At 39.0% G+C, this 22,022-nt stretch overlaps 1 long non-coding RNA gene across 1 annotated transcript in view; it reads left to right on the top strand.

Annotated features, from left to right (window-relative positions):
* Positions 1-22,022, top strand: part of LOC140502033 (uncharacterized) — a 26,631-nt gene extending 4,609 nt beyond the window's left edge. Inside the window, exons 2-3 of the long non-coding RNA XR_011966486.1 lie at positions 13,856-13,948; positions 21,373-22,022. This is a non-coding gene — a long non-coding RNA (uncharacterized lncRNA). The remainder of the gene's footprint in view (positions 1-13,855; positions 13,949-21,372) is intronic.

The following is a 22,022-nucleotide window of genomic DNA, read 5'->3' as shown; positions in this document are numbered from 1 at the left end:
GTATGAGAGGAGATGGCTTACTGTAGAGGTGATCCAAGGTCAGGGATTAGCTGGGGAGGAATTGTGGAGGAACTGAAGGGCACAGAATTCAAGGTATAGAAGGCAGCCCTATTGGATCAAGGCTATGGAGGGAGGAAAGTAAAGCCAGAAAGGGCTATTGAACTGGGAAACTAGGAAGAGATTGAGGAATTAATGTTCTCATGAAGGTAAAAAATGTGGTCTAGAGGAGTAAGCCTGGGAGATTTGGGACAAAATGAGACTAATCAGAAGATCAAATTTCAGATGGCAGTATCCTGGAAGGGAGATGGTGGGCAAGTTGTGGTTAAAAGTGTAGCCACCCTTTGGGTAGTTGAGGTGGCATGAAGGTAGAGGTTGTAGTGGTTAGGGAGGTTGAAGAACTGAGGGTATTGCAGGGACATGATGTAAAAAGTGCATCCATTAAGATGATAGCAAGGAATGCAAGGAAAAGAAAGATTTTGAGCCAGATACTGAAGTCATCATTTGAGCAAAGTGGGAGAGTGACCTATAGGTCACTAAATACCAAGGACATCAGTCTGGACAGGGCGATATAATCTTCCCACAGAAATCAGCCTTCAAGCCAAGAGCCCAGGAAGGGATCTTCCGTGTATTGATCTATCGTGGAGATTTGACAGTGATAGCCTCCGAATTTCATTTCCTCTTTCTTATTCTGACACTGATTGAATGCCTGTAAATTCTAAAGGTACAGGCTTTAAAAACATAAAAGGGGAAGGGTAATAGAATTAGGGCTTAGAACAGCTTGTTCCATAAGGCTCAGATGAGTCATCTCCACAATAATCAGCAATGTGTCAGCTAAAGCCAAAATGATGTGTAAAAGGTCCCATCCATTATTATTCTGGAGGCAATCTGCCTACCAAGGACACTCATTAATTTATTATAGGGCTGATTGATTCCTCCATCTATTACCCTGTGTAAATCAACAGGACCTGGACTTGTTTGCTATCCTGAAACTACAGTAGTGTGCATTTCAATGAAGCTGAGTTAGCCTAGCATAATAGATTTTTCACCCACAACAGCACCCTGTTCCTCTCCCCCCATCCCCCCACCCCTGCTTCCAATTCTACTCAGGCTTTTCTTAAAATCTAAGCAACTAGGTAAGTAGCTAGGGGACACAGTAAATAGAGTGTAGGGCTCTAAGTCAAGACAATCAGAGTTCAAATCTTGCCTCAGCACATATAAGCTATAATCATTCTGGGGAAGTCACTTAAACTCTCCCAGCCTCAGTTTCCTTATCTGTAAAATTAGGAAGTTGTACTAGATCATTTGTAAAACTCTTTCTAGCTATAAACCTATGATCCCATGATTCTATTACTTCTGAAAAGGGCAGGATGTAGTGAAAGGTCTTGCTTTGACATTGGGGCATCAGTAGGAGGAGGGTCACAGGATGTCATGTTGTGTTTATATGTTCTGTCTGTTGGTATCCTTTGAATGAGAGGATCCAGACTGGTTCTTCTTTTCTCAGGTACACAAACTAAAGTATGTTATAACTCTGATCTACACTGGGTTCAATACCAGTCAAGGTGCTAATATATTTCCTTTGAGTTTTGACTCCAACTTCCTGATTAAGGAAAGAAAACTCAAAGGAAAGAAAAACAAAAGGATAGTATATTGATTGCCATGGTTTCCAAGTTCATGTTCAGATCCAAATCAAAGTCATCCAAGTTCTATGAAAAAGGTCTCAAGGATTCTCTAAAAAGGTTCAAGATGAAAAATGATCAAACCTGGCCAAGGTACTTCCTAAGACCACATAAGAGTAGGCAAATAGGTGGCCTCTCTTTAGCCAGTTTCTCTGCTTGTCTCCTCCCTTCAGAGAGTCTATCTGGAGTGCAGGAGGAGGGCTGTTGCTATGGTAACTGAGGAGTGCTTCTTATGGGCCATAAGTGACTCTGCCTGATGCACTGTTTTCTGAATTTTAAAGTTACAATAACAAAGCATGAATGTGTGTAACTGTGAAGCACAGAGGAGAGGGCACTGAATTTGGAGTCAGGAGAAACCTACAACTGAAGCCTGCTTCCCACATTTATTTACTGTGTGACAGGTCACTTAACCTCCCTGACTCAATTTCCTCATCTGTTATTTCCTTTTGTGTGTATATCTCTAGTGTCATGCATACAGTTGGTGCTTAATAAATGTCTCTTAGTTTGGGTTGGATCTATAAAATAGAGATAATAATAAGCATTTATATACAGGGTTGCAAATATCAAATGAGTTCGTGAATATAAAGCATTTTTGCAAACCTGAAAGCACAATATACATGTTAGCTATTCTGAGGATGGTGGTGGTGGTGCTGAAATGCACATCAGTTGTTTTCAGGTAAGATTATGGCAGAATATTAGTCATTTCAATGAAGTTGCTAGGTATCATGGAGACTGGGTACCTGAAATTGATGAAGCCTTGTTCTGTGGGCCAGTAGATTGTGCTTTAGTAGGTTCTACTAAGATACCATATCCCAGATTAACAAAGATGCTTATACAAATAGAGTTTCTTGGTGGATTGAATTTTTTGTTTAGTCTTTGTGTTCTAGATGTTTGAGGAATATGAATATGAATAATATGAAATAAGCCTGGAAAGGTAGATTTGGAACATATTGTGAAGGGCTTTAAATGCTAAGGTGAGGAATTAATATTTTATTCTAGAAAACATAGGGAGTTACTGAATGCATTTGAGAAAGGAGGTGACATGGTCAAACCTTTATCTTAGGAAGGTTACTTTGGCAACTTGTATGGAAGATGGACCGGAGAAGGGAGGCACTGGAATTAGGGAAACTAAATAGGAAGTTATGCAATTGACCAGGCAAGAATTGAGAGTGTAAACTAATGTGGAATATATGGAAATGGAAAGTAGAAGATAGGTATAAGAGATGTCATGGAAGGAGAGTTAAGGAGTCTTGATAAATTATTGCATATGATAGGGGTGTGGGAAAGGATGCTCAAGGATGAGTCCAGGATGACTATAAGGTTACAAATGAGAGAAATGACCATTTCTTTTTTATACTAACCAGTTATTGAATTGGGACCAAGGATTGTCCCCTTCCTATTTCCTCATTCAGAAATCAGTCCCTGTGGGTTATCCAGCTAGCTGGGTTGATGGAATGATGAAATATTGGGTAAGACACACTGATCAAAAGGTAAATAAATTCTAGTTTATGTGAATTGGTGGATTCCAGCCCATTGGGTTTTAGTTAGATAGGTCTAGGTGGAAGCTGATGCCCACTTTTGTCTAGATTACCCTAGGTGGTATGGGTATAGATAAGTCTTTTTGTCCAAAACTGAGTGATCCAAGTCATATTCCCCCAGACATTCATTAGGATAACCTCATCTCTTATTATAATATTCATTCTCTGATTATTTATTAATGAATCAGAGTTGATTTCTATCCTCAGAAACACTCACTTTTCCAGGGGTTCTATGAGAAGTCTTTGGTTTAAGAGAGATAGCCAAATGATCCTTGTATTTATTATCTCTAGCCATAATTAATAAAGTGATTAATTACTCAGAAACCATAACTCTTAAACTTTTTGTATGTCACATAAATCTAAATGAATGGAAGGAGGATGGTATTCTTAACAGAAACAGGAAAACTGGAAGAAGAGAAGGTTTATGGGAAAGATAATGAGTTTCCTTTTGGATATATTGAGTTTAAGATGCAGATAAAATCAACATCTGGCAAGCAGACAAATATACGGAATTGGAGTTCGTGAGAGAGATTAGGGCTAATTATATAGATATATGAGTCATATACACATAGGTGATCATTGAAACCATGGGAATGGAAGAAGTCATGTAAAGGAAGGAATATAGAAAGAGAAGAAAGGAAGAGGAGGAGAGAGATGGATGATGGTCCAATATCATCAAAGGCAAGGAAAGAAAAAAGGCAGATTAGGGTGGTCAGCAGTGTCAGAATCTGCAGAGAGGTTAAAGAGGATCACGAAAAATCAGTCAAAGTTCTTGCTAATGCTTGAGAGAGCACTTTTAATTAAGTGGGAGGTCAGACTGTAAGGGGCGAGAAATGAGTAAATGATGAGAAAGTAGAAGCACCAAGAATAGCTGATTTTCTAGGACTTTGATTCTGACAAGGAGGAAAAAAATATAGTAGGATGGTTTGAGAGAATGTCAGGGTCAAATAGAGGGGCTTTTAAAAAAAAAGATGTCAGAGACCTGGATATGTTTGTAGTCCGTGAGGAGAGAACAGGTAGAGAACTTGAAAGAATAGATAGAAGGTGATGGAATAACGACCAAATAAAAGATTTGGTCTCGTCATGGAGAAGGACCAGCTATGCCTCAGAGACTGAGGAACAAAGGAAGAAAGGAGGGATGGGATAGAGTAGTTTTGAGGTAGAATTAGAGGAGAGGAGAATACTTCTAGAAAACAATCTTTGCTTTCTCACCTATGTAGGAGGTTAAGTCTTCTGCTAAGAGTAGTAGGGAGGTGATGGTACAGGAGTCCTGAAGAGAAAGGACAAGGTTTGGAATAGAACCTTCTGAGAATGTGTCAGAGAATCAGTAAGGAGACAGTGAAAAGATAGTCCTGGGGCCAGTAGAGATGAGATAACCCGAATGGAGAGTGGACCAAGTTGTGGTACAATTGTTCTACTTTTTGCAGTGACATCTGGCACATAGTGGGACATTAACAAATATTTGTTGACTGGTCTACTGACTAATATTAAGTAGCATGGAAGTAGGGATAGGGAAGGTAGATAGTGGGGACAAAGCAGGGCTGAAGTTTGGCAAGTTGAAAGTGTTATTAGAACAAGGGAGCACCCTTTCGAAGACAAAGCAGAAAATATTTGAATCAGTTGACTATGTTGGTATCTATAGGGGGGTAAAAGTGAGACCAGAGAAAGAGGGATGGGTTTTTTCTATACCTATCCACATGGTAGAGAGATTGGCAGCCAAAGTGAGAATAAAGGATAGATCTAAACAGAGTGAAGCAATGGAACCAAGGAAGGAGAAGTAGGTAGGTAGGTAGATAGATAACAAGCATTAAGAGGATGTCATGATCAGACAGAAGATTTCTAGAATTCCAGGTCATGGAAAAAAAGCAATTATTAGAGAAGCCTGTGGATTGCTGGGGTAGAGTGGGAATATAGGTCATAGAGTTTGAGAAAGTTGGTACACTAGAGACCACAGTGTTTGAGGGGACATCAACATATACATCAACATATATATATATGCACACATACATACACACATATATGTATGTGTGGGTGTATATATGTATGTGTGTAAATGTATATATGTATGGACATGCATGTGTATACTGTGTGTGTACATATGCATGTGTGTGTGTATATGCATGTATATGTGTATATGTATGAAGGTGTGTATATCCTGAAGTCCATAAGTACAGGAGCAGTAATTGGAGATTAATCTGGAGGCTAGTAGATTATAGCAATGAAGATCTGGACTGGGTGCTCAAGACAAATAGAGTAAATCCCAAGGGAGGATAGCTTGAGCAATGGTGGTAGAGGAAGTGCCCCTGAGAGGTGAGGAATGTGCTTACCTATGCTGAACAGAATGGGGACACATTTTGAATGCAAATACTACTAACAAAGCCAGAGAAAAAGATGGAGAAATTTCATTTGAAATAATTACAAGATGAACAAATATCTGGGAGTTAACCTACTAAGACATTCAGGATTGATATAGATCCAATTTCCAGGCACTCCATACAAAAATAAAGGAAGCTTTAAACCATTGGAGAGATGCACATTATTCATTGTTAAGCTAGGTAATAGAATTAAATGACAATAGTGATCAAGTCAATCTAAATATTTAGCGTTATAAAATTATATAAGGGTTGTTTTATAGAAGCAGAAAATTATAAAGGGATTGTTTCATAAAGCCAGAAAAACAACAGCCAAACTCATTTGGAGGAATAAAAGTCAAGACTCTCAAGGGAAACCAGGAACAAAGTAGGCATGAAAGAGAACGAGTATTATATTCCCAACAGTAATCATCAAAATAATTTGGTACTAATTAAACATATTGGAAAGTAAATCATATAGACAAAAAGCAAGAACAAATCCAGGGTCCCTTAAACCCAAGAATTCAGTCTACTGAGGGAAGGACTTTGACTTGCACACTAACTTCTGGAGAGCAGTTTGGCAGAAACTAAGTTTAGACCAGCATCTTATACAACGTACTAAAATAAGCTCCAAATTGATAAAGGATCTTGATATGAGAGGATATGTTATGAAACCATGTCAACAATAACAAAAGTAGGGGCGATCTAATAGATATACTTTTCAGATCTGCTGTTTTGGGGAAAAATTCATAAACAAAAGATAAAGGACATCATGGAAGACAAAATATATAATTTTGATATTATAAAACTAAAAAGCTTTTTCCATATAAGAAAACCAAAATAACTAGAACAAGAGAAATAATTTACTAGGAAAAAATCTTTGAATCAAATATATTTTATAAGGATCTGATACTCAAGTTGCATAAGGAATTGACATAAGCATATAAAACTTGTAACTATTTTCTAGTAAAGTTGTCAAAAGATATGAACAGTTTTTAGAAGAAAAAATACAAAATGATTAGCAACTATGAAAAGTGCTTCACATCACTAATAATAAGAGATCTGTGAATTACAGAAACTGTGAGGATTTATATATAACATTTATCAAATTTTCAAAGGAGATAGGAGACAGAAATAATAAATGTTGGAGGGACACTGTTGGTAGGACTGTGAATTCGCAATATTATTTTGGAAAAGTATTTAAAACTATTCTAGAAAAAAGATTACCCTTTTCACATCATTTGACCTGGTGATGTGACCAGGTAGATAGCCCAAGGAGGTCAAAGATAGAGGGAAATGTTCTACATATGCAAAAGTATTTATGGCAGCATTTTTCTTGATAAAAACTGGAAACAAAGTAGGCATCTAGTGACAGGGGAATGGCTGAACAAATTGAGGTCTGTGGATAAAATTAAAAACATTATTTCTCTAAAAAACAAATCTGAGAAATTCAAAGAAACTTGGGAAAACATATAAACTGATGCAGAGTGAAGTAAGCAAGAGAACAACATACACCAATGTTCACAGGGATGGAAAGGAAAACAAGATAAATTCGCTAGAACTCGAATCAATGCAATATCTGTTTTTAACTATGGAAGATTCATGATGAAATTTAATGCACTCTTTTTGGAAGAGACATAGTGGACTGTATACATAGAGAAGGCAGCATATGCTGTCAGCTATGGTTAATATGTGCTCTTGTTTTGTTTAACTGTATTTTCTTGCAAGGATGGGTTCTTATAAGGTCAGAAATGGGGGGCTTTTTGGAAATCAAAGAAAAGTTTAAAAACATTAACAAAACTTCAAGTTAAAAAGCTTAACTCTAAATCCAAAATAGCAGGCACAGAATCACAGAAGTTGAGAAATGGAAAAACCTTAAGCAGAAATCTAGTCCAAATCATACCCAAAAAGAATCCCACTATAACATACACAATAAGTGGCTGTCTAGTCTCTGTTTGAAGACCCCTAAGGAGAGGGAAGCCACCTCCCTCAAGGCAGTCCTTTAAAAAATGTTTAATAGCATTTTATTTTTCCCCAGTCACATTTCAAGAAAAATTTTAGCATTCATTTTTATAAGATTTTGAGTTCCAAATTTTTTTCCCTCCCTCCTCTCCCCTCTTCTGAAGATGGCAGGCAGTTTGATGTAGTTTATACATGTGCTTTCATGTAAAAATACTTTCATATTTGTCATACAAAGAAGAAACAGATCAAAAGGAAAAAAAGCCCTGAGAAAGAATGAGGCAAGTGAAGAAAAAATGTTTCAATCTGCATTGAGTCCATCAGTTTTTTATCTGGATATGGATACATTTTCCTTCATGGATACTTTGTAGTTGTCTTGCATCATTGGGTTGCTGAGAAGAGCTGAGTCATTCATAGTTAATCATTCCACAATGTTGCTGATAGTGTGTACAATGTTTTCCTAGTTCTGTTCATTTCACTTTGCATCAGTTTGGACAAGTCCTTCCAGGTTTTTCTGAAATCTCCCTATTCGTTATTTCTTATTGAACATAGAATTCCTTTCCATTCTTATACCACAGCTCTTTTAGCCATTCCCTAATTGACGGACATCTCCTCAATTTCCAATATTTAAGACAGCCCATTCTATTGGGGCTTGGATAGCTTTAACTGTGAGGAAGTTTTTCCTTTTATCATGCCTAAATTTGCTTCTTTCAACTTCCACCTCTTGTTCTTCACTCTGGGACCAAATAGAACAAGTCTAATCCATCCTCTATGTGACAGTCCACCAAACTGATTTTTTTCCCATTTGAAGAAATCATATTCCTCCCAAATCTTCTTTTTTCTAGACTACACAAGGCCAGTTCCTTCAACTGGCTCTCATGTCATGGACTCAACATCCTGCTTGGCCTCCTCTTGACATTATCCTTATCCTTCTTAATGGTGCCCAGAACTGAACACAATACCTCTGATGAGGTCTAAAAGGGCAGAGCACAGTGGGATTATCATTTCCTTATTCATGGAAGCCATGCTCCTCTCAATACAATCCAAAATACTATTAGTTTTTTTGCCTTCCACATTACACTTCTGCTTCAAATTAAGCTTGCAGTCCCCTAAAACCCCCAGATTTTTTTCAGAACAACTGCTGGCAGACAATGCTTCCCCCTACTTTCTCATCTTATACTTGTGAAGTTGATTTTCTTTTCTCAAGAGTAACACCTGACATTTCTCCTTGTTGAATTATATCTTATTAGATGTAGCTCAGTGCTCTAGCCTGACAAGAATCCTTTTGAATCCTGACTTCCATCTGGTACATTCACTGTCTTTCCCAACTTTGTGTCATCTGCAAATTTAATAAGCAAACTGCTTATGACTTTATTCATGGATAAAAATATTAAACAGCAGAGGACCAAGCATAAATTCCTTGAGTATTCTACTGGAGATCTTCTGCCATATTGACATTGAACTATGAAAAACTACTCTCTGAGTTCAGTCATCAAACCAATTCTGAATATATCTAACTCTATTATTGTCTAATCTATACCTCTCCATTTTCTCTACAAGAAGATGAGATACTTTCTCAAAAGCTTTCTCAATTCCAAGTTAGCTATAGCCAAAGCATTCTTTTCATTTACTATTTTAGGAGGCAGTAGACAGAGCACTGGAGTCAGGAGGACCTGAGTTCAAAGCCTGCCTCAGATACTTACTAGCTCTGTGACCCTGAACAAGTCATTTTACCCTGATTGCCTCTACCAAAAATAATAAAATAAAAATGAGAGTGAGGTTAACGAGAATTACATTCAACTATGTACTATTTTAGTAAGAAACAAAGAACTCTGAGCTATACAAATTACACCAATATTTAACAACCTTCAATGTCAGGAAGTTCTACATTATATTTAATTTGCTTAAATTTCAATTTCCAAGTATTCTAGCTTGGCTTCAGTGTCTTCATGATATGCTGTCATTCTTCTTAAAGATGTCTCAAGACAGCTTTCTCCTTGCTATCCCCCCCAAACTCCTCCAGTGGATTTTGTGTTACATACTTAACTCAGTCATTGCTTGGACCCATGTGAGTGTGGAGATCCACTGTGCTCACCTTAGATAAATGTCCCATTTCCTAGCTTCCTGATGAACAAGGGTTTGCCTATTTAGTGGGTTGGAAAGCAAGACCTTTCTGTCTTTTCTTAATGCAGAAAAGGAGAAAACTTGGGGATTTTCTGTGGGTTCCTGGAAGGTTAAGAAAAGCAGAACTTCCATAGAAAACAAGATTTCAGTTTATGGAAGAAACCTTAAGGAAAGAAAAATAGATCTGGGTAAGAAAGGCCCAAAGAAAACACTTCCAGGGACTGCTGGTGCTGGGGAGAGCATCAAGGAGGAAGGAAGGCTTTCCACTCACACTAATTGCCAGGCAGAAGGAAAAGAAAAATAACATGATTAGCATGTTTCCCCTCCTTCCTAGATTGAAATGACAGAAGTGAGGCAATCTGCTGTTTGTGCAGAAAGGGCACAGGGGAGGAGGGAAGGGAACATCTGCTCTAAGAAAGTGCTTTGAAAATGTAGAAGTCCCACAGTGCCATCCATCCATGGAAAAGGAGAGAGGTTGGAGGGAGGGCAGAGAGAGGTTTGGAGAGCTGACTGCCAAGAAATCCCCAAGCTGTCACTAGGCTTGAGGGCTGAGGGCAAGAGGTGTTTTCTCAGTCAATTGGCAATCTTTTCCATTTTATGTGCATGGATGTGTTGGTAAATGTTTAACAACTGGCTCTCCAGGAAAAAAACCACATATAAATGACATACTTTTCAGTTTAATATGCATTATAACATTTTCTTCATCATTTTTTTGAGTCTAGACAATCAACAAAATGAAGCATCAAGCCCTGATTTTGTAGTTTGCTGATTTCTGAGGCAGAAATGCTCATACTGAGCTCAGATGCCAAGCAGATTCAAGTTGGCTCCAGCCAAACCTGGAACCCTGAATGTTTACTATACGTAAAATACCTTGCTAGGCTAGAGATACAGAGACAATGATGAAAATGTACCTGCCTCACAGGACACTGCAGTTTGGGAGGTGAGAGGAGAAGGGAGTAACACAATCCTCTTTCAGAGCTAATTTAATTAAATTCAGTGCTACAGACTGGCATTATGCAGGGACCACTGTGCTAGACAGTATCAGGAGTAAAACATGGTCCTTACTAGCCTATTTTATACAAGCTCCTTGTTCTCAAGAGCCCTATACAAATAGGCTAGTGGGGGATGCACAATACATTTAGGCAGCAATGTGTCCCTAGGCAGGTGTCACCTGAGGTGCTGCAGGGACAGGAGGACTGCCCAGTAGTGTAGACATCTTACTCTTCTTTGCCTTCCTTGATTTAGGCTATCCTTTGCCCATCTGGGCCAGATGATCTGAAAAAAAACCAAGCCTTGCTCCTTCCTCTCCCCAGGCCTCCCAGATTGCATCTGGACATTGAACAGCCCAGCAGAGTAAATGCCCTGGGATACTCTTTGCCTCCAGTCTTCTCATCCATATTTCCTCCTTCCGTCTCCCCTTCTAGATGGACACTGAACTTCTCCCCTGCTTCCAATGCCAGAAATCCAGGAGATATCCAGGACTTACTATCTTCCCTGTTTCCTACCTTCCAGACCCCCATACCGTCATCTGACCTTCCCGTGACTCTAAGGATCCTGGTCCCTGTCATCTGTTCCACTGCTGTGCTTTTAGGAGTTCCAAACCTCTCCATTCCCCCATAATAGAAATCTCTCATGTGTTTCCTTTCTGAATACGAGTTCCTTGAGAGCCAAGATTTTCTAGATTTTTCTATTTGTCTCTCTAGTGCTTAGCAAATAACTACTTATTAAATGCTTGTTCATTCATTCACTCATGCAGTGGCATTAGTAGCTTACATGACTCATGTATGACCTGCTTCCTGCAAGCCTACAGAGAAGGAGCTGATTTCTTCAGTTAATTTGCTAATTGATCAACCAGAAAGGCAGAGATGTATAGAATTTAGCCACCAGGTACTAATACACACGAGGCATGCAGTGGTTCCATCAGGGTATACACTAGTGCTACTGGGCAAACCTCCTCAAAGGTTATAATTTCATCACTACCCATCAGCCTATAAACTCAGGTTGCTTCCCACTTCCTGGAACTCCAAGGGTTCATGGAGCTTAGGGCACTGGCCTTGATTCAATATTGATCTACTAAAATGGAATGTCATTCTGATACATTAAAATTCTGAAAATCTTAATTGACTCACCCCCATGTCATTAATGGCAAGCCTCTTGTCTTTGTCCACCAACTTCATGTATCAGACCTGGGCATTTGATTCTTCTGGAGCCATATAATTGTTTAAAATAACAAGGTCAGATTGCTCAGGTGCTTACCAAGTGCTCACCTCTGGTAGAATGCTTCACTTAATTATCCATCCAGATCTCTTCCCAGGCTGGGAAGGATCCTGGAAAAGAGGAAGGGAAAGGTTTGGAATCTGTTTGAATTGTTCTACAAACAACTTGGGGTAAGTGCTAAGGTTTGAGATCAGTCTCTTGGCCTGACCTAAGCAGCTTCTGAGTTTTCACAGCAGGGGCCTCTAGTCTTAACCCAATGGATCCTGTTTTTTCTTGGGCATCTCTCTTGCCTCAGACAAGCCTTGATCTTCTGTCTGCCTCAGGGTCTTTACCTTAAAATCTTTACCTCTACCATGGTAGCTCTTCAGCCTTTGTCATTCCCTTCTTGGGATGCAGCAGCAGCAGCCTGGGAGGCTGTTAAGAGGCAAGCCAAATGCCAAGGACCCTGTTAGTAAAGGTTTGATGCTGGGACAGAATGAGGCACCTGCAAGGCATTGAACAGTTAACAAAAGAAGGGTTACTTTGCCCCAGTGCAGCAGTTCAAATATGGCTTCAGATACTTCCTCGCTATGTGACTCTGAACAAGTCACTTTACCCAGTTTGCCTCAGTTTCCTCATATGTCAAATGAGCTGGAGAAGAAAATGGTAAACTACTCTAGAACTGTTGCCAAGAAAACTTCAAATGGGGTCATGAAGAATTAGACAGGACTGAACAACAACTCCTGAGGCTAATGCCCCAAGACTAATGTCAAATTTCAAAATCTTACATTCTATAATATAATCCATTTGTTTAGGAATCTCTTTTCCTTGATCAAAGGCTTCCCTGATCCATCTCTTTTATATAAGAAAAAATTTTTTGAAAATTAAAGCTGTCCAAAAATGTAATGGGCTGCTTCAGGAGGTAATGAATTCCTCATCAGTGGACCATTAAGAATATGTGTAAATGAAAATAGTAACAACCTTTATACAGCACTTACTGTGTCCCGAACCCTGCACTAAACCTTTTACAATGATTAGCTCACTTGATCCTCACAACAACCCTGGGAGGTAGGTCTTATTATGATGCCCATTTTATGGATGAGAGAAGTGAGGCAAACAGAAACTAAATGACTAGCCCAGGTCACATAACTACTAGATGTCTAAGGCCAGATTGAAACTTAGGTCTTGCTGACTTTAAGCCTGGCCCTCTATCCGTGGAGTCACTACCTACCTGATAAAGTTTAATAATATATCCTTAATAAATACAGTTTAGTAATAACAGAAAATAACTCAAAGATGAACTATGGCATTTTGACTGCATGGCGCAGGAGAGAGGGTATAGACCAGTTCTCAGAAGAGAACTGGGTTCAGGATTCTGGTCCCACCTCTTCCATTCACTAGTAATATATCTTTAAGTATCTTTGGGTTGAAGTTTTCTCAATAAAAAGGGAGAGAGTTGGATTAGCTAATCTCTAAAGTCCATTCTAGCACAGCATTGTGTGGTGCTAAATCAAGTTACAAGACTTGATTTGAATGACGTCTCTAAAATAGCAAAATAGTGTTCCGTTACCTTCATATACCACAACTTGTTCAGCCATTCCCCAACTGATGGGCATCTCCTCAATGTCCAGTTCTTGGCCACCACAAAAAGAGCTGCTATAAATACTTTTGTACATGTGGGTCCTTTCCTCATTTTTATGACCTCTTTGGGAGATAGCCCTAGAAGTGATATTATTCAGTCAAAGGGTTTGCACGTTTTTGTAGCCCTTTGGGCATAGGAACTCAGACCTTCTAACACTTTCTGACTTCTTTCTAATATATCAGGTTTTTTATGGATAAACCAAATAGTTTATATAATTCATGGAGGGAGGAAGGTTGAGGGGAGAGAGAGAGAGAAAGAGAGAAAGAGAGAGAGAGAGAGAGAGATTTAGAAAACAAAAAGAAATGACTAGAAATCTAGAGCGGGAGGAAGCTTCAGAGGCCATCTAACCCTAACCTCCTTATTTTACAGATGAGGAAACTGAGGCCTGGAGAGGCTAAGTGACTTGTCGAAGGTAAAACAACAGGTAGTCAGGGATCAGAGGCAGGATTTGAACCAACCCAGGTACAGTGACTCTAGAAACAATGATCTTCTCACCATACTGCTCTGCCTCCCATGGTCTCTGACCTCAGGGAGCTAAGACAACATTTAGATGAAAATAATTGGGATAATGCCAAATAGTAGATAATTAATGAGTAAAGTGTGTGGTTCATATAACAAATGATGTGTACAACGTAGCTTATAAAATCAGTGTACAGACATATATGTATATGATGGGACTATATAAAATATGTATTTGCCATGTGTCTGGCTCTGATAAAAAGTTTATATTAAAACATTGTCAAGGCCATTATACTAACTGCTTACAATGTTAGAGGAGGGATGAGGTCACTTCTATTTAGAGAAAAAGACTTCATTAGTTTGAGAGCTTGCTTCACAGAACTCCTAATTTTATTGTGTAATCACTGTACCTGTTCTTCAGGAGGAAGGAAAGTATCATGGAGAAAGACCCTATAATTGGATTAGCCCTTTGGAAGCCAAAAGTGGGCCATCGCCCACGGTCAAAGGAACATAAATCAGGACCAATCAAAAACAGATCAACTAGAAGGAGCTGGGATAAAACAAAACAAATTCCTATCTCCTTAACATATCAACTCAAGTCAATTGATTTCTGCTGCTTAGTGATAAATATCTATTCAAAACGGATAACATGTTAAAGTGAAAGGACCACAAGCTTCAGTCCTGCACAAGGCTAACTATTCTGTTCTTTAGCATACCCAGTTCATCAAGAAGTGATAGGCTGCATAGACCAACACCTCACACCATTTACTAGAATGAGGTCAAAAAGGATAAATGATCTAGATATAAAGGGTGACATCAAAAGTAAATTAGGTGAACATGGAAAAATTTACCTGTCAGATCTTTGGATAAGGGAAGAATTTATGACTAAATAAGAGACAGGATCACAGGAAGCAAAGTGGATTATTTTGATCATAAGAAAGGCAGAAAGAAAGGCAAAAAGAAAGGAAGGAAGAAGGAAAGAAAGAATGAAAGGAAGGAAAAAAGTAAAAAGTAAAAAGAAAGAAGAAAAGGAAGGAAAAAGTAAGAGAAAGAAAAAGGAAAGGAGAGAAAAAGAAAGAAAAAATTGGTTGTGTACTATCCTTCAGAAAAGCAGACAATTTAGAGAAAATATAATTCCTGTTACATTTCTTGTGTGAATTATATTTAGGAAAGACAGGCAAGGAAGGTTGGAATCCTGCCAAATGTTTGCTCTGATCTCCTATTCACTTAAGTAGGCTTCCATCAAAGGACATAGGCCTTATCATGATATTTAAATCTTAGTACTTGGTTTATTCACAAGCAGCCACTGATGTGGATCTAGAAATGCTAGATTAGGATTGAAGAGATCTGGATTCTAGTTCTGACTGCTGATAACCAGCTGTGTGACCATGCGCAAATCACAGCTTTTCTTTGACTCAGTTTCTTCACAGGGTTGTGATGGTATAAAATGGGATAATATTGTTGCAGGAGGGTGACATCTTGTCTTGGAAGTGAGTTGGATTTAAGTGAGGCAGGGCTGTGCAAAGTCACCACCCTCACTCTCTCCTCCAAGGTCATTGGAGTCCAGCAGCAATACAAAGGGCAGGATGATGGTGGCAGCCCTGGGTGCAGTGGGAGACCCTGGTCTTTTTTTTTTTTTTTTTTAAGGGGAGTGTATATATTTTCATGTATATAAGAATGATTTGCAAAATACAAAGCCTTATACAAATGTAAGAGATTACTGGGCTCTTACAAAAAACTTTTGAAAAATCTCTTAAATTAGACCAGGGCAATTTATTTTACATTCAAGGGCTAGAAGCCTTCCAAAGTATTTCTTCTTACCTAGCTTCAATATCACAGAGAACTAAACTACTATGTCATTTGTCTTCCAAGTGAAAAAACTAAAACCCTAGCTTCTGACTCACTACTGTCTTTTGCTCTGCTCTCCCAGGCCATTACCAAATATTATTGTTGATTCTTTAGAGAAATCTGAATTTGTCCTTTCTTCTCAATTACTGTCTCTCTATTTTTGGCCCAGGGCCCTAGCCTTTCTGGGGCAGCTAGGTGGTGCAGGGGATAGAGCCCCAGGCCTGGGGTCAAATCTGATCTCAGATATTTACTAGCTGTGTGATCCTGAGCAAGTCACTTAACTCCATTTGACCTCCATTTCTTTATCTGTAAAATGAACTGGAGAAGAAAATGGCAGGCCACTCCAGCATCTTTGCCAAGAAAATTCCACATGAACTCATGAAGAGTCAGACATGACCGAAACAACTAGACAACCGCAACCACTAGCCTTTCTCCCTCTAGGATTAATGCCATCTCTTACTGAGCTGGGCTCTCACTTCCAGAATCACCCCTCATTACACCCATCCACCATCTTGATTCTCTCTGATTCCACACCCAGAGCTCAGCTCAGACCCCATCACTGTGGTCACGTCACGCAGTAGATTCCCTTTACATCAAGATTCCTCCCTCCCCATCCCTTCTTCCTCTATCAGCCTCTTCTGGGCAACCTTCCTTCCTCTGTCTCCTATTCTCTGTCTCCACTTCTCTTACACATCACCCCATTCCATCCATCACCATTCCCCCACCTCTGAACCTTCCCCCAGACTTAGACCTTAGCTTTGAATGATCTTTTCTCAGCCTAGTCAAGCTTCCTTTTCCTTCTTTCAAATAATTCCCAAAGTCGTACTTCCTCCATAAAACCTTCATAAGGTGGAGAATCATTGAGACAACAAGCATTTACTGAGAACTTGCTCTGTGTTAAGTGTTGAACAGGCAGCAAACATCCTTTATCCTCACCGTCTGTAAAAGGTACAGTTCCTCCTTTCCATTCACCTTCTCCCTACTAATGGAAAAGCACTTTTCTCTCTTTACTTCGTCATACATATTAATGATGCTCATAAGGTAACATGTAGAGATCATTCATGTTGTAGATGAAGAAACTGAGGACCAGAGAAGGGACATGGTTTACCTAAGGTTACACAGGTCATAAGGAACAGAGCCAGGATTTGAACTCTGGCGTCCTGACTCCAAAATGAGTATCCTTTCCATTAAACTGGGGGTTCATCTTAGCATTTCTTCTATTGTGAGATTCTCAAAGGTTAGAGTTGTGTCTGTTTAACCTGCCTGTACAATACTGAGAATTAACATATATATGAGATATACACATAAGTGTATTTGTTTTTGTTGATGTTCAGTCATTTCAATTGTATCTGATTCTTCATGGCCCCTTCTTGGCAAGGATAGTAGAGTGACTTGCTATTTCCTTCTCTAGCTCATTTTACAAATGAGGAAACTGAGACAGAATGAAGTGACTTGCCCAGGGAGGGTCACACAGCTAGTACATGTCTGAGGCTGGATTTGAACTCATGAAGATGAGTCTTCCTGATTTCAAGCCCAGCACTCTGTACCACCCAGCTTTATATGTGTGTATATATATATATATATATATATATGTGTGTGTGTGTGTGTGTGTGTGTGTATATGTGTATATGTGTATATATGTGTATAATTACACAAAAGATTTCTTTTAATTGATAAAATGTAGGTTCTTTGAAGGCAGGAACTATTTCATGTTTATTCTCATACCCCCAGTTCCAAGCAGATTGCCTGGAATATATAGTAGGAGTTTAATAAATGCTAATTGATTAATCAATTAGATGGTGAAGGGGAAAGGGAACGAACATTTAGTAAGTATCTACTATGTGCCAGGCACTGTGCTAAACACTTTACAAATATCTCTATTGACATAAATATTGTCTCTACTGATGTAAAAATCAAGGGATAATGGAAACATGAAAACACTGTTCTCAAAATGAAAATTTCTAGGTTGAAGGAATTCACTTTTGAAAATATTAATTCAATTATGGGCAAAGAGGGGGCAATGTGCCATAAGGAATGTAGTGTTGGGTTTAGAGTCAGGAAGATCTGGTTCAAATTTCACTTCTGGCATCTACCAACTGAAAGACCCTGGATTAGTCATGTAAGTTCTGTGTGCCATAGACAGCTCCCAGGGAGTATTATATGATGAGGTGATATTCACAAGCAAAACACTTCCTGAACTAAAAGGGAGGGTGGGTAGCATAAAAAGAACTAGAATCTAACAGTTAGTCTTAAAAGATTGTGTGATGGGTGGCTATGTGCTAGTGAATGGAATCTTCACACCAGGAGTTGCCATGCTGATGAAATCTCAGCTCCTTCCACCATGTTTAAGGGGGAAAAGATCATTCAATTACTGAGCTCTGTAGGTTCGATTTTCATTCTCTGTAAGAGCATAGAATGTTCCCTGTGCAGAGAGGTCAGATTAATGGGAATGCATCCTTGCCTCCAAATGCCTCTGCAATGGCATGTTTGGAGTGTAAATTTCAGACCTTCCTAATTCATTTGCCATTACATTATTGATTCTGGAAGCTCCAGCTTCAGTTCTAGTGTCATTTTGCAGGAGCATTCCTAACGGTGGTGTTCACAGCAAAATATTGAGCTTATTAAGGGTTTGGGGGCCTCTGATTAACATTTCACAGCAAAAGCTTTACTAAGTAAATTAGGTACCAAGTAAATCTGAAATGATTGTGGAAAGGCCATCAACTAAATTAAGATGCTGACAGCTCATGTAACAAGATGCGAAGCAATGCTAATTAAGAAAAATAATCACCTATGCTACAGAGGAGAAAGCAGGCAGGTTGTAAAGGCATTCCCAAGGCATCTGCTCCAAAAGGCAACCCTTTCTGAGCTGGAGAGTACATTCTATTCCATATTCTGAAGCATGTGGTACCCAGTGTTACCATGATGACATTTTAGGGGCCATTCTGCCAGAGGCAAGAGGATGGAATGGAAGACCCCTACAACACCTCTTCCATTTCTGGCATTCTATACTCCAAGGGCAATTCTATAGGAAACTGGTTGGTTGGGCACGGTTGGAATTATGAAATAGCATATCAGATCTCTGGCCTACTTTTAATAATAAGGATCAGGAAAAAATCTAGTCCACCATCTTGTTGCTCAGTTGATGTGACCACTTTGACAATGAAGAAATCTTTTGGTTGGTATTTTATATAATTCTCTGCAGGGCTAAAAGGTAGAGAAGATAGATCTGGCCTGGTTCATGAATATAAGCATTGTTTCTACTGAGATCATGCCTGGGAGAATTTTGCTGTTATTCATTTGTTTCAGATTCTTTGTGACCCCATTTGGGGTTTTCTTGGCAAAGATATTGGAGTGGTTTGCCATTTTCTTCTCCAGCTCATTTTACAGATGAGGAAACTAAGGCAAACAGGGTAGATTTGAATTCAGGTCTTCCTGATCTCAGGCTCAGTGCTCTATCCACTGTGTCACCTAGTTACTCATTCCAAGGTGAACAGACCTACCCAATCAAGTATTTTTATGTAGGCAGCTTTCCTTCAATCCCAATATGTTTAATTCAGAAGCAAAGAGAATGACCTTTCTTGGCAGCTCTTTGGGAAGATGTCAATTGTCCCAGAGCCCATGTGAGACTCCATAGATTTCAGGAAGTCTTTCCCAATTAGATAGAAATAAAGTAGGGATTCACAACTACTGCAAATCTAATGGCCAGATCCTCATTCATTTTCTATGAAAAGAAATTGGAATTTTCTATTTTTTCTCAATTAAAAAAAAAGAAATATTAAGCCAACTGGAATAGAAGAGAAAGGAGGGGGGCAAAGAGAAGGAAAAAGAAGAAAAGAGGAAGAGAGAAAGAGAGAGAGAGACAGAGACAGAGAGACTAATCTTGACACTATATAATAATAATTGGAGGCAGCCAGGTGGTTCAGTGAGTAGAGTGCTGGGTCTGGAGTGAGGAACATCTCTGAGTTCAAATCCAGCCTCAGACACTTACTACCTACATGACCCTAGGTAAGTCACTTGAGCTCTGTTTGCCTTAATCTGCTGGAGAAGGAAATGGCAAATGACGCCAGTATCTTTGGCATGAAAACCTCATGGATGTGTTGGTGTGACAGAGTCCACAGGGTCACAGAGAGTCTGACAGGACTGAACGACTGGACAACAAGAGCCAAAATGGAATAATGATAGCTAGTGTTTATAACAGTGATTTAAAGTGTGTAAAGTGCCTTCTTAAATATCACTTCCTTTTATCCTTACAACAATGCTTGGAGGGAGTTGCTGTTATTACCCCCATTTTACAGATGAGGAAACTGAGGCAGGCAGTAATTAAGTGACTTAGCCAGGGTTGCACAACTAGCAAGTGTCTAAGGCAAGATTCAAACTAAAATCTTCTTGGCTCAGGTCCGGCTCAGGTCAGGCTCTATCCACTGCACCACCTCGCTGTTCTCTATCTTTTGTGCCACCGAGGAGCCTCTCCTACTGCACAAATAAGACATCCTAAACAACAAGGATGTTGAATAGTACATTTAGGATGGGGGTTCTTCCTCTTCTTTGTATCACAGACCTGTTTAACAGTCTGATGGAACCTATGGACTCCTCAGGAGAATTCTTTCAAATAACTGAAGGTAATACTTAATCCCAGTTAGATGTTAGTGAAACTAAAGACGTAATTTTTTTTCCATTAAGTGTGAGGATCAATGGAAATTTTGGAAGTCTGTGGACTCTTGGTTAAGAAATGCCAATGTAGACGAGAATGACAGTACACTGTGCAGTTGATTAAGGGTTTTGTTTTAATACAATTTTTTGTTGCTTTGAAGCCGGCATCTACAAAGGGAAAATATTTTCATTATTTGTAGAGACAGCATCTTCTCCAGGCATTACCATAAGGTTACAAGTTCCAAGACACATTTTTCCTAATCACTGGTCACATAGGGATTGGGGAAAGGGAAACTGTTAGCCATGTAGGTTTCCTTGGGCATCACTCAATTCACATTTCCATATGGAAATAGTTGCTTTAACTTCCTGGGCCTCAGTTTTCTCATTTCTAAAATGGGAATGATGCTACTTGAACTACTGACCTCCCAGAATTATTATAATCATTGAATCATAGATCCAGTGGTCACGAAAGGGATCTCAGAAGCCATCTAGTCCAACCTATTCATTTTATGGATAAGGAAACTGAGTCCCAGGAAGGGTAAGTGATTTGCCCAAGGTCACACAAGTGGATTAAAATTCAAGTCCTTTGACTAAAAATTGATGGTAAAAATGCTGCGTAACTCTAAACTAGTACTGCATGTAAAGTACCATGACGAGCTACTGAATGAGGAATAAGTCATCTTTCCTACTTGTGAATTCAAAAAATGAAGATGCACTGTGCATATAAGGACAATACAAGGGGAGCAAAGGAAAGGAAGGAAACAAGCATTTATTAAGCACCTACTATGTGCCAGGCAAGTATCTACTATGTGTCAAGTACTTGACAAAGATTGCCTCATCTGATTTAATACAAAGTGCTATGTGATAAATACCATGAAAAGGTTACACGTTCAGGTCTTTTCATGACTCTTCCTGTCCTCTTTCCACAGCACCAGACTTCTCAAGAAATCCCTCTGTAATCCATGAAAAGATGAGTAATATATAATGCATATGGAATAAGGATCTGGCACAAACAATACAAGTATAAATATTCTAGAAATATATAATGCAAATGAATGAGGATCTGGCACAAATGGGTGAGAGGGACAGTTGACTTTGAGACTTTCTATCAGTTCTAAGTGACTGTGAAAGACTGGGTGAAGGAAGCCAATGAATTTCTTTATTATGTAGAGCAAATAGAAGACTTTTTTTTCATTTTCTCCTGAAGTTTGTCTTAAAAATGTGATAACCAGTGAAGAAACCTTGACTTCTAACATCTTCCATATACCTTGCATTTATGTTGTATTTATCAAAATGTATCTAATTTTTGAATGATATTTTTCTCATTAGAATGTGAGCTTCTCGAGGGCAGGAACTAGGTTTTTGTATGTCTTTGTGTCCTTTGTGCTCAGCAGAGCGTCTGGCACATGGCAAAGGTCGAATAAATACTGGCTGATTATTGAATGTAGAAAGACTATATGATATGTCATAGCCAAGACAACTGATCTGGAAAACAGATTAAGAAGCGAACATTTAAAAATCATTGCACTACCTGAAAGCCATGACCAAAAGAAGAGCCTAGACATAATATTTCTAGGAA

The sequence above is a fragment of the Notamacropus eugenii genome, chromosome 4, assembly GCF_028372415.1.
Source record: "Notamacropus eugenii isolate mMacEug1 chromosome 4, mMacEug1.pri_v2, whole genome shotgun sequence".
NCBI lineage: Eukaryota > Metazoa > Chordata > Mammalia > Diprotodontia > Macropodidae > Notamacropus > Notamacropus eugenii.
This window is presented reverse-complemented; position numbering and strand designations above follow the sequence as displayed.